General features: G+C 29.5%; 1 protein-coding gene across 3 annotated transcripts in view; it reads left to right on the forward strand.

Moving 5' to 3' along the window:
• Positions 1 to 17,735, forward strand: part of LOC126733709 (uncharacterized) — a 193,617-nt gene that overhangs the window by 73,940 nt on the left and 101,942 nt on the right. The window contains exon 1 of one of the 3 annotated variants that reach the window (XM_050437089.1): positions 7,494 to 7,511. The exons of the other annotated variants lie outside the window; for them this stretch is intronic. The gene's annotated coding sequence lies outside the window, so the exon portion shown is untranslated. Of the gene's footprint in view, positions 1 to 7,493; positions 7,512 to 17,735 lie in introns of those variants that run through there. 3 annotated transcript variants of the gene reach the window in all.

Below are 17,735 nucleotides of genomic sequence, written 5' to 3' on the forward strand. Positions count from 1 at the left end.
CATATTTAACAATCTTCTGGCTAGGTGAATTTATTAAGAGATCAAGATCATTAATAAATAATATGAATAATACCGGACCAAGTATGCTGCCTTGTGTAATTCCTATATCATTAAATACACATTTAGAATAACCTGTTTTCCCACCCTTTGATATTTTTACTATTTGTTTTCTGTTATTAATGTAAGACCTAAACCACTCTATTACATTTCCCCTTATGCCATATTTCTCTAATTTTTTTATTAACCTATTCAAACAATCGTACGCTTTGATTAGATCAAAAAGCCTTACAAGAGCAACTTCACCATTTTCCAAATGTTCTACAATGTTTTTAATGAATGCGAATATAGCAGTTTGTCTTGATTTGCCTTTTAAGACACCGTTTTGATTTTCACTTAACAGGTTATTGGAAGTAAAGAAATTAATCAATCTTGTGCTCATAGCTGCTTCGAAAATTTTTGAATACCCCGGTAATAGGCTTATGGGCCTATAATTATTAAAATTATCAGAATCTCCTTTTTTAAAGCGTGGGTTTTTTTCGGCAATTTTTAAATTTTCCGGAAATATTCCATATTTAAAAGAGTTGTTAATGACATAGCACAGGACATTATTGATTTCAGAAGTTGCTATTCAAATAATACTTGTTGAGATTTCATCTATTCCACTGCTATTTTTATTTTTTAACCTATGCGCTTTGTCACTAATTTCCTCTGGTGTAACGAGACTTAAAAACATTGACCTAGAATTTTTTTTTTCAATTAAAGAATTTAATGGAATTTTAGTTAGGGAACTTAATAGATCTGGAATAATAGAAATTTAAAATGTATTACAGATATTTGCAATTTCTTCTGGCTCACCCTCTAATTTAACAATATTGTCTCCCATATTGTTATTTATTTCCTTGCAAATAGACCACATACATTTTGATTTGTTGTCCGAGTTCTTAATTCGGGTTTCATATTGCTTGGCACGTGCGTTAACTAATAAGCTGTCATATTTCAGTTTTTCGACTCTATACGCTTGTTTAAAAGTATCATTCTGGGTTTTTAACAGTAATAAAATATCTACTTTACGCTTACATTCTACACCTTTATATATCTCTTTTTTCTTTCAACCACCTAGTTCCCGAAAAGGAAAACTTTGGTTAAACAGGCTCTTAAAATTATTCGTAAATGTATTCCATTGAATATTTACATCTTGCACATTACAACAGTTTACCTGTGCCCAATCCCGCTCCTTTAAACTACTCAAAAAATCAGCCTTGTTTTCTTGTGAAAAGATACGTTTATATTGTAAAGGGTTTTTATGTAAACAATCTATTTTAAAACTTATTTTCTGAGCTGTATGATCCGACACAAAATTTTCAAATACCAATGTTTCAATATATTCTGCATTGGTGAAAATATTGTTTATACAACTTGCACATGTTTTTGTTGTTGCGGTATTTTTGTATATGGTTTGAACTAAATTGGATGACTTTAACAATGACAATAAAATCCTTCCATTTTCGTTATCAATTAATAATTCAATGTTAAAATCTCCTAGAATATAAATTTGTTTATTTTCATTAAATATTTTTACCAGCAGACTTTCAAGTATAGGGACTATACATGATTAATTGAATTTTTTTGGTCGTGTGTATACCGTCCCGATAATAATCTATAATATAGATCCAAACAATCTAGTCAGATGGCGAGGTGTTGAAAATTACATGATATAAATTGATCACGACAGCATTTTTAGTTTTTTAGTTAGACAGTGCGCACATCTATTTAGTAAGGCCCTTTTAAAAACCTTTAACTTTATTATACAGGGTGTCTATAGTACTACTTTCGGGTCGCTCAGAGTCGCCATTTTCGAGATATCTGCCTTCAAATTATTTAGTACAGCAGCTTAAGCAAGCAATAATGTCTTGTTACTCTTTACCAATCATTTTTTATATCATAAATAATGTTTTAGTATAAGTCATTGAGAATAATGCAGACAAAAATTGGATTATCAGTTAATTAATTTTATTTAAAATAACTATGACACTAGAAAATCTATTGAAAGAAAATAACATTAACGAAAACAAACTTAACTATGCGACTGATAATTTTTCCATTTTGAAACTGTGACGAGATTTAGTAAAAAAATAGATCTGCTTTTGACAAAAACTGTTCAAAATGTCTACCATTCACTTCAATACATTTAACAGCTCTTTTGCTGAAAGATCTCCTAATTTTCAAAAATAATTGTTCGTTTCGTAGCTTTTGTGCAGCATATAAAATTCTCTGCCATAGTTCTTGTCTGGAATTCACTATTTCTTTGTGAACGAGCGACTTCATATAGCCCCATACACAAAAATCCAGCGGGTTAAAATCGAAACTTCGCGCCGGCCATGGCCTCTGGCTCCCACGACCTATCCAGCGATTAGGAAAACGATTGTTCAGGTAATCTCTGACAGCTCTAGAGAAGTGTGTTGGCGCTCCGTCTTGTATGAAATACATATGTTGCCTTATGTCCAGCGGAATATCATCGAGAAAATCTGGTAAATGTGTTTCTAGGAACTCAAGGTAGAGTTCCCCGTTTAAATTGGGCGGTAGTTCGAAAGGGCCCAATAAATGATTATCGGTTATACCACACTATACATTAATTTTGAATTCATGTTGGAAATAACGTTCGTGTACTGAATGTGGATTTTGTAATGCCCATGTGTGTTTATTTCTAAAATTGAAAATGCCTCTACGTGTAAACGTTGCTTCATCAGTAAATAGTATCTTATTCAGAAACATGGGGTCGGCATTTATTTGGGCACGGCAAAAACGGGCAAATTCTATCCTGGGCGCAAAATCATTTTCTAATAAATTTTTCACAGGAGTGAAATGATACGGATAAAGACCCTCTTCGTGAAATATTTTACAAATAGATGACTTGCCTACTCCAGTTGCCGCAGCAGCATGTCTTGCACTTATTTCCGGATTTTCAGCCACGCGGACCAGAATTTCTTCTTCTTTTTCTGGAGTTATAACCTTCGGGCGTCCTGCGGAATTCCGTCTAGGACGAAATGTACCTGTTTCTCCTAATCGATCGTAAAGATTTTTGAAGATCTTGAAATCAGGTTGTCTTCGATTTGGATAGAGTTCTGAATATCGTCTATAGGTTTCGCGTCCATTAAAATTTGCCTGCGCATATACACACAACATATCCCTCATTTCGGCATTTGAAAAAAGATTGTGCCTCGGCATTGTTTCTTAACTTACAAAAAATTTAAAAATTCAACAAAACAGTAAACTGGATGCAAAATCACAGAAAACACTAATTAAATATTTTCTGACAACTTTAAACTAATCAACAAACAACAACAACATGGCGGTTTCCTAACAACTGCGTCTCTAAAGTTTATTTGCTTTCTCATAGCTTACTTTAAAAAAGCAAATTATTTCCCGATTATATTAATTATTCAGCCGGGGTCGACTGCATGGTGCACTAAATAATTTAAATACAAATATCTCCAAAACGGTAACTCTGAGCGACTTCAACTTAGTATACCTTTTTTATGTAAAAAATATGAAAAAAGTATTATTTTCAATAGAAACTTAAATACAGTTAAACACAAAAAAGTTATGAAAAATGACCTTATGAAAGAGAAAAAGATGTCGCAGACAGCGCCCCCTACATTGTACACTCAATTTGTTAAAAAAATGAATTTCTCGACCTAAAAAACCCCTAATTACAAATTTTTGTGAAAAAAAGTTAACGTTTGTTAAAGTTATTGGGGAAAAACAAAAAAAAAGTTTTAAGTTTAACACCCTGTATCTCAGTTAATATCAACTTTTGGATATAGGTAAATATAGTTAAATCGTAATATTTTTATATCAGGAGTCTGGTTTTTCCATGTACCATTAATTAGCGGACACCCTGTATACAAAAGGTCGAGTGCGCAAAACTGGCGATGCAGATGTAGCAAACAGAACTACAAGTCTATTTTCGTAATGTGAAGCATTGCCAATCCTTTCAAAAAATTGTCGTATTTCACAGCTTTCCCCAGATAAGATCGTTATTTCAACGATTCAACATTATTTTAATGGTCACCGTTCTAAGATCTCTAGCTAAACTAAGCGGATACTATATACCTACCATCTAGGCATATCTCTAGAAGAATGTGAACTATCAATTTGGTACTAGGTCTAAATAAGATACTATTTTCAAATTACTGAATTTAACTTATCATTGGCACTACTTCGTGCGTCGTCAATAAAGTTATCTTAAAATGGGTATTCTTGAAAGATCTTTTTGGCTACTTCTTAAAAGTTTAGGCTCTTTGCTTTTTTCTATTTTCTTTAATGATATTGTTTTATTTTTAACCTCACCCATATAAAGATTATTAAGGCACTATGTTTTTATAAAACAAGTGGTTCAACTTCGGCATTAACACTTATAGTTTATTATCTTTTGTTGACTGTATTAACACATAGCTTATTTTCTCTAATAAAGGAACATAAACATATTGTTTAAAGATCTACATCCGCATGTACAGTTAAATTATTATTCTTTAAAACTCAATGTTCATCTAAATGTATTGACAATATTCTCTTGCTAAGGTTGAATCCCTGGCATGTCGTAAATTTACATCAAATATTATTATTTTGCTTGAAATAATTTAATAATGTCGACTCAATTAATCTTTTGCAACAATGTAATACGAGAGATAACTAATGCGCACATTGATTTATTTAAGTATGGTGATCTATCTGATATAAGAGAAACTTGGCAAATATACCATAAGCAGTTTTCTATATAAGTATAGTTTTATGTTAATTTTACTAAGTTGATTAATTTCTTAGTAATCTTTATTTATATGTCATTTCATTTGTTATCTTTTTATAATATATTATGAAAAAAATGACATGCATTGGCATTCATAATAAAATTATAAAAAAAAATAATTTATAAAGATATTTTTTATATATTATATTACGCTTCTTAAACGTTATTATTTAATGATTTGTATTTTTTACATTTAGTAGAACCTTTGATACTATAAAATTATATCTCGCATTAACCAGAAGCAGAAAAATACAATTACGTAATCAAAATGGCAATTCACCAAATAACATATTAACAGAAATAAGACAATAATTAATCGCATTAATTTATATGAAATCGTCTCTCGAGGGTCCTTGATAAGCTTGCTTGTTGAGTATATTTGATCCATGGATTCACAAAGATAGGCTAGAACGACTTAAATTCGTGCGTTTCGCGAATTTTTGTCACACTATTGCTTTATTACTAAATAATTGCTATAAGCTGTATTGTAAATTTCTATCCTGGATATACATAATATATCCTCATAGAATTTGCCACTTTCATTTTCCGTCATATCGGCAACGTCGCTCTTTTACTTTGTAGTTTAGAAATTCATTCATCAAAATTCAGCGTAAGTAAAAGTCAAGTCTGGCTACGATGAAATTAATGTATTTCGACGTTGCCACTGTGCCTAAAACTTCTAGGAAATTTCAGTTACTTTTTTTAATAATAATTATAATAAAAGATGTATTATTTTAATTATGAATGATACTGTAATGATTATGATAAACACATTTATTAATGCTGATATTATTATAATAATGATTATTTGTGATGAACTAATCTACCTTAACCTACCTTGTAATGTTGACTACCTGAATTACTACAGTTTTAAATTTTTATTTATTGTGTTTTTATGCCTCACATATACTTACATTTGTAAAAGAATAATGAAAAATATGATGTTTTTCCATGACAAAATAAAAAGGTTTTTATGATTTGATTTGCATTAATAAATATTTGAACCATAATCGGGTTTCTAACATTATCTTATACATTATCCTTCTAATATTAGAGGTATATGGTTTTTAATAGTTGATAAAGTATTGGGAAATAAGAGGAGATCTGCTATGAGTGCTTATGATCATAAAACTAAAATGTTTCCAATAAAAGACAAAGTAATAAAAAGCTTTCCCGTTTGTTTCATTACTGCGACATGCATTGATTATAAAAATTAGCATTTTATAAAGCTCTCTTATATGAGATAATACTTTATTTATAAAAAGCCTAAAGGCACACTAATTCTCGGTATTTCATTGGCTTACATTTTACTCTTTGTCGGTTTATTTCATGTAAATTTACTGCTATTTGCAGAACAAATATGACCTAAAACGACTAATGAATCTTTTCGTTCCCTACTGTTTCATTCGGCAGAAGGTTAAATGGGTCGCTAATTATAAAATTCCAGGTGAACATTATTTAACTTTAATTGTTTTTCTGGCACAGATTTAAAAGATTTAATGATGCAAATATTTGTTAAAACGTTTAAAGAAATACATGTGATTATCCAGTATGGGTATTGTTTCGTTAAGGGCACTAGTAGACTGTAATGCAACGACTAATAAAATAACACCTTACTATTTAGGTGCTTTATAAGATTGTGGTCTAAAAAGTATATGACCTAAGAAAATAATTTTTCTTTACATTTATTTTAATTTTTCTACCTAGTATACTAGTAAGTATAGACATCTTTTCCAACAACGCTGCCACCTCTTTAACTCACCCAAATAGTAACTCTGGATCTCTCTTTGTAAAACAATTGTTAATGAAGATAAGGGTCTAAGTTAGTTTAAAGTCTCTTCATTTGAAGAAAATCTTTTTTCTTCGAGCGCAATTTTTAGATTGGCATATAAGAAGAAGTTGCTTGAGGCGAGATCTGATCAGAAATGAGTCCAGCACTTTAAACCGTAATTCCTTGATTTTCGCAACTGCATCAAAGTGTGAAAGTATAAAAGTATATTTTTCAACAATTTTTGCCTTTGATGATGCTTATTATACTCCTGTAATGGTTTTTCCTGCTTATAAGTAATCAATAAATATAACGATTTTGACTATCAATGTTGCCATCTTAATATTAATGTGTCCTAATATTTGCGAAGAGTTTCAGTAACGGTTCTGATATACCTTCACTAAATGTCTATTACTATCGTAATATTAAATTAAAGAAAATCCATTAAAAATATTTTCTTACATGTTTGTATTTTATTTTATATTAATGCCTATACTTATACTGTTATATTCATTTTTACCTATAAATCCCTTTTCATGGAGAAACCTAGTTTTTTAAGATCCAATATCGTTATAAGCTCTTTATGTTGTAAAATAAAATGTATAATAAATAACGAAAATTTATGCTTTTAATCCCAAACCCAGATTTACGTTGACAGTCCTAATGCTCTAGCACTGCCATTCCGTTTGGTCTGTTCTGAGTCGTAATTTATTTTCACTTGTCGTTTAGTAAAGCTTGGACATTCTTTCCGGTTTTGGTAAAAGAAATTATATTTTAAGATATTTCGTAAGTAAATATTAATTAAAAATAAATAAGTAAATCATTATTTTTAGTTATAAATCTAATAAATTTGTTAACGAAAATCATTTTGTTTCAGGTACGTTTCTGCCTAGACTTTGTATAATCCATTACGTAGATAGTTTATAATAAACGGTGGTAAGTACAATACTTCATATTTGACGACAAATATTTTTTTATAATAATTTGTACTTGAATAATCTACAAAAGTAACGTTTTAATATTCCCATTTCAATTGGTATTAGATACACTCTCAAGCCGCAATTTTAAGGGATTTTTTGCAAAATATCTTTTTGTCTTAATAAATATTTCAAATATAATTTTAACGGCAAAATTTTAAAATTAGCATTTGATCAAAGGGCAAATTAAAAAAATTCTTTAGTAGAGGAACCAGAAACTAAATTAAATATCGCTTATAACCTAATACATAACTACTATTTCACAAGTAACGTGGAACGTCCGCTAAAAAAAACCTTTTTGACAGTCTAAATAGTAAATTGCATTAAAAAAATTTTTGAGTAAGGTTCCTTGTCTCTTACTAGTATAACTTGTATAGTTTTAGCAAAAATAAAAGTAGTATTTGTCTTAAAAGCCGTTAATTACAAAGATGTAATATTTTTAAAATAAATTGAGCATGACATGCATGAAAAATAAAACAAACTTGTAACATAAATGAGTAAAAATTTTAAAAAATTTTTAGTTTTTATTAAATTTATAAATAGTTTTTTTTTCTATGGGGATCAGCTGTTAATGTGCAAAAATATCTATTCAACCCAGCATTTAACTGCAAAAGATTAATTATATTTACTTGATGTATCTGGTATAGAGATATAATTATAATTTCAGTAATAATAGTAACCAAATATAATTATTTATTAAATGAAAAGTATTGATTCTAATAAATATGGACGTGATCTATTAATCATTTTAGTTAAATAAATTAAATTATACAAAAATAAAAGTAGAGTTAAAACCTTGGTAATGAAAAAAAATTGCATAACTTAAATGGGTGCGATTCTTCCTTCTTTAAACTTAAGTAAAAAGGATGTCTAATAAGCCTAAAATAATAAGTTTGTCTCTTTGGTATTTAAAATTTAGGTACAAAACCTATATTTTCTATAATATGTCATATAGAAAAACATTTCTTATATTTAATTAAAAAAATATAATAAAACTTAAGATAAAATAAGAAACCATTAAACATCTTAATCAAACCTACACAAATACAATGGAGAACAAAATCACAGGTGTGCACTTAAATAAAACCCTACCAGCGTTGTCAAATTATGCAGGAGAGCCGTGCATAGTGCGTCTTTTTTTCGCCGCGTGTACTGATGGCGGCGAATAAATGTACATCAAATTTAAATACATGAATAGAAACTGCTGAGATAGTATCATGAATCGGTGTATGTGTCTTTGATTTTATTTGTGTTAGACAATGAAAGCCCTTTTTGCTACTTAGATTTATGGCAAGTTAGATTGATATTGATAGAGCTTTTTTAATATATCAAATTTAACTGGAGTAATTCAGTTGGTGAAATATATTTACTACGGTTCATTTGTAATTATTTGAATAAATGAATACATCAACCAATTAAAGCAAATAGTACATAAACCTGATTAATATCACGTCAATTACTCAGAACCTGACATAATACTGTATAATATAATAGTCCAGTTTTCTATGAATGAGGTAGTACTAATATTACCTGTAGAAGTAAAAAGGATGCTTTTCATAAAAAATATAAATTATGTAAGACAGGATATAATATGGCCTGATCTTGATAATAAAATCCCGTTTAAGGGTTTCACTAAGTTGCAGTTAATAAAACGTAGATCGACTTTAATAGCAGTTAATTCATTTTATAAATATCTACATTAATACGAATCAGTGCGAGCAGAAGTAATGAGAAAAAAAAACGAAGAAGCGCATTTCATAATTTATTAAAATTGCCGAGGATATTTAAAGAGAGGATGTAATTCATTTGTGGCAGGTCTGGGGCGTAAAATTTTTAATTTTGCATGCAAAAAATTAAAAATTCTACGGAGTCGCTAAGCTCGTTAGGGTTTCTTGGAAAATATTTAATTGGGTCTGCAATTTAGTTTATCTTGAAAATTTTATGAGAGGTTACTTATTAAAAATTATATTTTATGTAAAAACACGTGTTAAATTTAAATATTAAAGTAAAAAGTAATTGAGCCGATGATATTTTATTCGTTAGTTAATTTTCAATTTTTTTCCAATATTATTTAGTCATGTTGTATAATATTTTGTTTTATTTATAAGTAAAAAGAGGCAATTGGATGTGTTGCTCGAAGGATAATACGAAATAATCAAACCAGATATATTCAGACCAAAATGTTTCTTTGAATATATCTGAAATGATTATTTCGTATTATTTATGTTACAGGCATTAAGAAAATATTGTGTTATAACATATTATTTAACGTTTAATAATATATTTTAATTTACTTAAAATAATAATAAAAAAGGAAAAGAAATATTTAAAAAAACTGTTTACAATAAAGTTGCGGCAATATTTAAACGAAAATTAAAAAGAACTATTATATAAATATATTCAAATTCTAGAAAATATGTTTACTTTAAAACTAAATCAAGCATCGATATAATATCTGAAAATTGATATAAGTCCTTTCGCAGCTAAAGAGTTTATGAGTTTTAACCGTGCATGTTCTATTACCTTCAATACATCTTAAAATCCACCATACTGAAAGTGATTAAAATAATATAGTTCAACTTTTGTCTTTGGATAATCCAAAAAAAAAATATTCCTATGTATCTATAAAATTCAATTAATTTATGCTAAATAAAAGTTGTGCATTAAACCATGGATCCTACAACCTAATCTTTAAAGAAATTATGATATACTAAACTTTGTATTTATTCTCCAATGCAAATCCTGACATTAATAAAATTTAAATTTAGACACTTGAAGTCAGAAACAGGCGGAATCACCAAATAAACTACATTATCTATCTACTGAGTATGTCTATGTAAGGTAAATGAAACTATCTGAATAGGATTTTCGGACATTTCAAAAAACTTGAGCAAAATGATGTAAGTTTTAAAAGTACTGTTTTATGTTTGAATTAAATTGAATTTTTAAATTTAGGACAGTGAGTAGTCAAAGGGGCTGCAGTGCCTATAAATACTCCTAATAGATCCGAGAGTTACCAGAGGTCAATAAGATTGCAAAAGCCAATAAAGAGGTCTTAAGTCACTGGTTAAATTGTAAGTATTACCCAGATATTTGAACCTAGCGGAGATAGATAGATCATGTGTATATCTAAATGTCCTATCCAATAACTTGATCTGCAGGTTTTTTTTCTTTAACTTAACTAAACTTTTCCCTTTTCCCTATTAGGGTATGGAGATGGCACCTTAAGTACCAGTTTCCAGGTACTGTTGAGTAGTCTAAGAGATTGATTTTAGTTTTGGAAGTAGTAAAGGAGTCCGCTTCCTTGTTATCAGTATTACCTGAGTGGCTCGACACCTAGACCAGCTAAACCTTGCAGCTCCTTAACTAGTTCCTTAAGAACTTTTATACAGTCCAGTACTAGCTAACAGCTTACCTTATAGACTCTAATAGCCTTAATATTGGCTCTGCTACCCAAGCAGATTGACCAAACTATGCTGTGGTATCCAAATTTGTTCATATTGTTCATATTTTAACGCCGAGAATAATTTTAACTTGGAACACAGTAACGTTATCCCCAGGAAGTAGACCCAACTGGTTTATGGAGTCTTCCTACAGAAGTCTGTACTGGTTTTATGTTTATTATTGTTGATGTCATAAGCTCTAATACCCGACTTGTTTTTAAATACACGACTGCATATAGGTTCCTCAAACCCTATAATTATATCACTATCTACCATTCTATCATCCCTATATATCTAAGTAATATATTTTGTTTTATTTCTTAGCGGAAGCTCAATGACAAGAGCTTTTTTTGAAAATAAATCTTGATCATATATTTCTCAAGGGTACAGAAAGTACTTTGTAGATTGTTTACGCTGTTATTGAAGAACAGTTTAAATAAGAGTTAATCTTAGTTTTTCAAAAGCCCTTCGCATAAGTAGAAACTGGCTGGATCTTAAAAAATTCACACTAAAAATAGATAAAATCAAGTACATATTTTTTTCCAGATGCCAATAGACCAAATAACAATTCCTTGCAATTACTTTTATCAGGACTTAGTTATTCATTTAGTCGGTATTCATCATTCAGAACGATCTTGTTGACCAATGCAATTGATAAGTTGTTGACGTAGTTCCTAGTTACTGTTTACCGGTGTCTTGTATACCAATTACCCCAAAAGTAAAAATCAGGTTATCTCGCAGGCCAATCCCATGGTCCCAAACGCCTAAACCAATTGTCAGTGCAATGAGCGTGTACCCCATCCAATTGAAACCAGCAAGTACGATAATCTTCAAGCGTTAAATTTTCCAGAAAACCTTTTACAACTGAGCGCAAAATCTGAAGGTATTTATGGGAGTTTAATGACCCGCCGTAAATGAAAAAATCTATTTGATTGTCTTCTAGTAAGCAAAAAACATTAAAACTAAATATTTTTTGAAATCCTATTTCCTTAACCGCATGTGGATTTTCATGAGCCCAAAAATTTCGATTTCTTCTATTAAAAATACCTTCTCTAGAAAACTTTGCTTCATCTATCCATATTATTTGTTTAGAAGGTTTGGATTCTCTTGAGTGCTTGTAAGAATGTCTCACAATATCGAACGCGACGTTAGTTATCATCCAGTTTCAGCTGATGTACTTTTCAAAATTTAAGGGATGCATATTATTGTTGTCCGGAATTTTTTGCACGGAATAATAAGTTTCAGTCGTAAATCATCTGCTGCAGCTTGTGGATATGCGTGAAAGTAGGCTTAAACATTCACGATGTTGTCCTCATCAGACGTTACAGACTTCGGTTAACTTGTATCATTTTTAAGTTATGAACCAAATTGTATAAAGTTATTTTGTATTCGCACAAATTTTCTTTTATTCATTTTTTGTAAATTGGGGTACATTTTGTTGAACTTTCTTCATGTTCTTGCTACAATTTTGTCACATTGGCTATAAATAATAAATAGATTTATCAAAACTTCATTTGAATAACTATTTCTTTCCATTTTAATGAATTTTTAGGTCACTATTATAAAAAAACACTTAAGCGTATTTACTATCAATTAACTAAATAACTGTCAAACATTAATAGCATTGTTGCGTCATGACCTTTTATGGCCACCTAAAGTAAATATGTCAAAATTCCGATTTTTACAGAAAATTGCTTTTATTTCAGAAACCTATCTCTTTAGATATAGGAATATGATACCTCGTTAGAAAGGGACTTCAATTTCCTTTTAGAATAATATATAATATATAGTGTGTTCAATTTAAAAAAATGCACATATTACAATTTTTGTATCCAGCGGTAAAATTACTAATTTTGAGCAACCCTATATAGCGCAGAACAAATATTTATAGTGAAGACTAATGTACAATACTTCCGTAAATTACGTTTATAATTTCAATTTCCAACGCATTCCAGTACCGGAATAATAAAAATTTATTCGGAGCTATGTTTTGGTCAAAAAATAAAGAAAATAATTAATTTCTCAATAACCACTAAAGATAGGTATAGGAACAACTTACACAAAAACAATCATAAAGTAATAGCGGATCGGAAAATAAAATAATATACAGGGTATTCTATTTAAAATACCAAAGTTGCTACTATTTTTTGGTATTAGCGACAACGCTGTATCGCTAAAAATATTTTTAGTCGTTAGATCACTAGCTAAGATCCGTGATGCCAAATTAAAAAAAAAAAAATCCGTTCCCCGTAAACGTCTACGGTACCATTAACCATCAATTACCCTGTATATATCGTAATTATCAATTATTAATTATCAGTTATTTTGATTCTTAAACTGATGTCAATTTATATTAACAATAATAAACTGTTTTACTATATTGTATTTTTAGCTAGATAATGATAATCCCTTTTTACGTGTATATTTTCCCAATGAAAAGAGCTTATTGGTATAATGTATATTTTCAGAGATATTATTTATTAATTTAATGTTTTTAATAGGCCTTATTTGTATATTCTATTTGGTTGTTTATTGAATATCAAAAAATAATAATGAAAATTTAAAATGATCATTTATTGTATAGAATGTGTAAGCTACATTAGAATAAAATAAATAAATAAAAGTGTATTTTCCAAAACAATATTTTATTTTGATTATAATAAAATATATTTTAAAAGTAGCAAAAACATTCCTTAAGATAAGACGACGAATAAAATATATAGAAATTACTAGATAAAATTTTCATATTAGTTCCAATTTGAAACTAAGAAATATGCATTTTTCCTTATTAGTACGCAAAACAATTTTCTCTCGTCTCTATTTGGCCTCCAAACGCAATTCTAATAATGCACCCTGCATCAATAATTTACATCAAGTCTGTTTCGAGCACCCCTTATAAGGTGCGATCCGAGACGCCACCGGTCAACATTATCTTCTATACCGTTAAAATTATTATTCAAGCACCATCGTTACGGGCAAGAACAAGTAATGATATACTCTTAACAGCCAGAAGGATCTGAGAATATGAAAAAGCATTTAAAGTTGATTTGCTCCTACGGGTTGTTAATAAGATGTGCATATTTACGCCGCGTCTAAACTTAGAAAGGAAGTAAAACACGCCTAGGCGGAATATGAATAAATCCAAACCAAACATCGACTTCGTGACGGCAAATACTTGAAAATCGGGAGAAAAACATTCTGCATGGGTGTGAAAATTGCTGAGTTATCGCTTCCCGAGCGTCCGAAGATGTTTTGGTTTGTTTTTATTTTTTTTTTTAATAGTTTGCTTTGTATATTATCTTAGATCTTGAAGAAACGATTTTAAAATAAACATATATAATGTTCCTTGAAAAGTATTAAATAAGTGGAATACTATCAATGTATTGTAAAGAAGTTTATTAAAATTAAAAACATACGTTTTCCCTATTTTGTTTTCCAATTATTTATCACAGTATTTATATTATTTTAAAAATATAGTCATTTTAATATATTAAATTTTAATATTTATTCATATTTAATTTTTTTAACGCTAAATTAGTCTTTTTTTATGTCTACTACTTACCGAAAATGTTTGAGTTCTACAATTGTTGACATGCAAATATCCAGGGTAATTTTTTGTATTTGCTCCTATACCTACAGCGACTACCAAAAGTTTTAGAAAAATATATTTAAAACTCGTATGTAAATACTTTTTTTCCTTAATTATCTTTTGGACTTTTAAAGAAAAATAATAGAAAATTAGAAGCAGCTTTAAATTTTTTTATTATCTTGCATATTTGTCATAAAATAAAATATATTTTAATTTGATTTTAAAAAGGTTTAAGATGTTGACATTTTGTTTAATATCTTTTAAAATAATTAGGAAAGATTTATTATATTATAACAAATAATATTAGAAAACATATATTTTTAACAATAATTTTAAACATATAATTTTGAAAAATAATATGTACGCCACTGCTTTTCCGTAAATTAAAAACTATTATTATATTCCCATTCATTTTAGGGCAAATTTGATTTGAACTTCACTTTGTTCCGTTCAACATAAAATTACCGCGAAAAATAAAACAATTTAATGCATGGTCAATTTATTAGTAGGAAAAATATTACATTTATTTTATAAATATATGTATATACATTATTTTACCGTTAAATTAAAAAAAAAAAACAAAACGTGAACAAAAATAAAAATAGTTTAGATTAGCTATTGAGATTATGCATGCTTAATAAATGAATTATTTTAACATTCTGTAGCTTAAATGTTAAGGAGTTTAGGGCATAGCTTTATTTAAACTTTTCTTCTTCAAATCACCTAAGGATTACCATCCTTAATGATCAGCATCTTATTCTGTAACACCCTGTATATCCACGACGTTTTCCTATATACATGAAATGGTTTTCCCTAGTTTTCCTATGGAATGCATTCGAAATAAAATCTGGATTATTTCTATTAAAAGCAAATATCTTAAGGCAATAATGTTTTTAATACCACAAAAGCTGGAGGTATATCCATTATAAACTTAATTATTTAAATATCCCCACAGTAAAAAATATAGAGGGTTTAAACAGGGTTATTATAATTTGCCATTTAATAACTTTTAATCGTTTTATAGATTTAAAATTACATTTATGCAACCTATGTCTACCTTCATCTATACTAAACTATAATAAATTCAAACATCAAATTATAATTAAAGATAAGAAACTTTAACTTAAATTATTTAAAAATAGCTTAAATATTATTAAATGTATTTTTGAAATTAGAATAAAAACATCTTTTTTTCACAAAAAGTATAAAGGGTGTTGCTTGTGCGCTTTTTGAAGTCCAAAGGACAATAAAGAAAGAGCCAATAACTTTTTTATTTTATTTTATTTTTCCTAGTACCTATGGTCATGTATATCTCGTAGCTATATATGACCATGGACTTGGACCTACCTGAGAAATATTTAACTTCTCTCTCTCTTTTCAGCGTAGTCTTCCTGTTTCCAGGGAGACTGATTGGTTTTAGCAACTTCGGATATTCTAAGTACTTCTTGTATTTCTACTTTCCCTTATGAAGGAGTTTCGGGACTTCTTCCTTCTAGCTTTAGTCCCTAGTCCAGTTGTAATACTACTAGGGAATGTTCTCTTACTTTTTTTTTAATATTCAACTTATAATAGTTACAACTTTGACATGCCACATCTGTCAAGATATTAGATAGGTTTGCTTGAATATGAGCTTGAATATGAGCACACATTTAACGACATTTATTATCTTCAAAATGTTAAAAACCAAACAACTTTGAGTTGTATAGAGAAAAAGTAATACAATATATCCTGGATCACCTTGAGAAATATTCAACTTATGACACTGAATTTTTTTTACATTTGATATCTGTTAAACTTCTTGACAGATTTTCTTGGACACTAGCAGATAGTGAATTTCATTCATTCCCTTCAAAATAACGACAACGAAACCGCTAAGTGTTAAAGAGTGACATATTAAGCTTATGACTTCATGTTTATCAGTCTATATTAATCCAATCTTAGACATAGCATCGCACGTTGACAAACCCGTAGTTGTGTACTTTTCTTAGTCACAGTCACTGTCTCGAGCCCGTACAAGATAACTGATAGTACGCAGACATCGTATATTTTTAGTTTCAGATTAACTCTTCGGTTCTTTGAGGATGTGTGAGATTTTTCCAAATGCTGTACATGCCAAAGTGATTCTCCTCCTTATCTCGGCTGTTTGGTGTCTTTACCTAGCTTAATGTTGCGTCCCAGATATATATATATATATATATATATATATATATATATATATATATATATGTTTATATATATATATATATATATATGTATATATATATATATATATATATATATATATATATATATATATATATATATATATATATTCTTTCACTAGTTGAAGTGTGTAGTTCTTGATATTGACATCGTTGTTTAAGTTCACGATCTCCGTTTTCTGAAGGTTCATTTTTCCTTCTATGACTTGTCCTGGGGTCGGTGCTCATAATCACAATGTCATCGACAAATCATAGGTGACTCAAAAATCACCCGTTTATGTTGACTCCCTTTTGTTTTCTAGTTCTTACACACGTCTTCTTATGCCAGGGTAAATTATTTTGGAGAAATTGAATTACCTCCTCTTAACTCTCTCCGTATGGGAATTATTTTCGTTTTTTTAACATGTATTGTAGCACCCTTATCGATATCTTTGATAAGGTTGATACATCTTAATTTAGTCCCTGCATTACCCATTGCCTCCAGCACCTCCACCACTCTAGTACGAATGTAATCATTTGTACTAGAGCCGCTTCGAAACCCGGTCTGTTCCACTGACTGGTAGAAATAGAACTTTTTGTTGAGTCGGTTAGTTATGAGTTTGGTAAGAATCTTATGCAAAGCGGACAGAAGACTGATCGATCTCTTTTTTTCGATATTGGTTTGGTCTCCTTTTTTGTGTCAACGGTATTTGTCCAGGCGTCGGTAATATTTCAGAATCAGTGCTTTCTCCACAGTTATTTTCCCATTCTTCACTATTTCTGTTGGAAGGCAGTCTTCTTCTGGGGCTTTTCGGTTCTTCGTCCGCTTTAGTGTCATTCTCAAATTTGTAGTATCAATCTCCGGAATGTCCTCGAAGCCCACATTCAGTAATACTTAGTCTCTGCGGTTTGGCTTAGGACCCGATTGGTGAGTTAATTATAGAAATACTGGATGTGCTCTGTTCCCTCTC

This window comes from Anthonomus grandis, chromosome 3, assembly GCF_022605725.1.
Source record: "Anthonomus grandis grandis chromosome 3, icAntGran1.3, whole genome shotgun sequence".
NCBI lineage: Eukaryota > Metazoa > Arthropoda > Insecta > Coleoptera > Curculionidae > Anthonomus > Anthonomus grandis.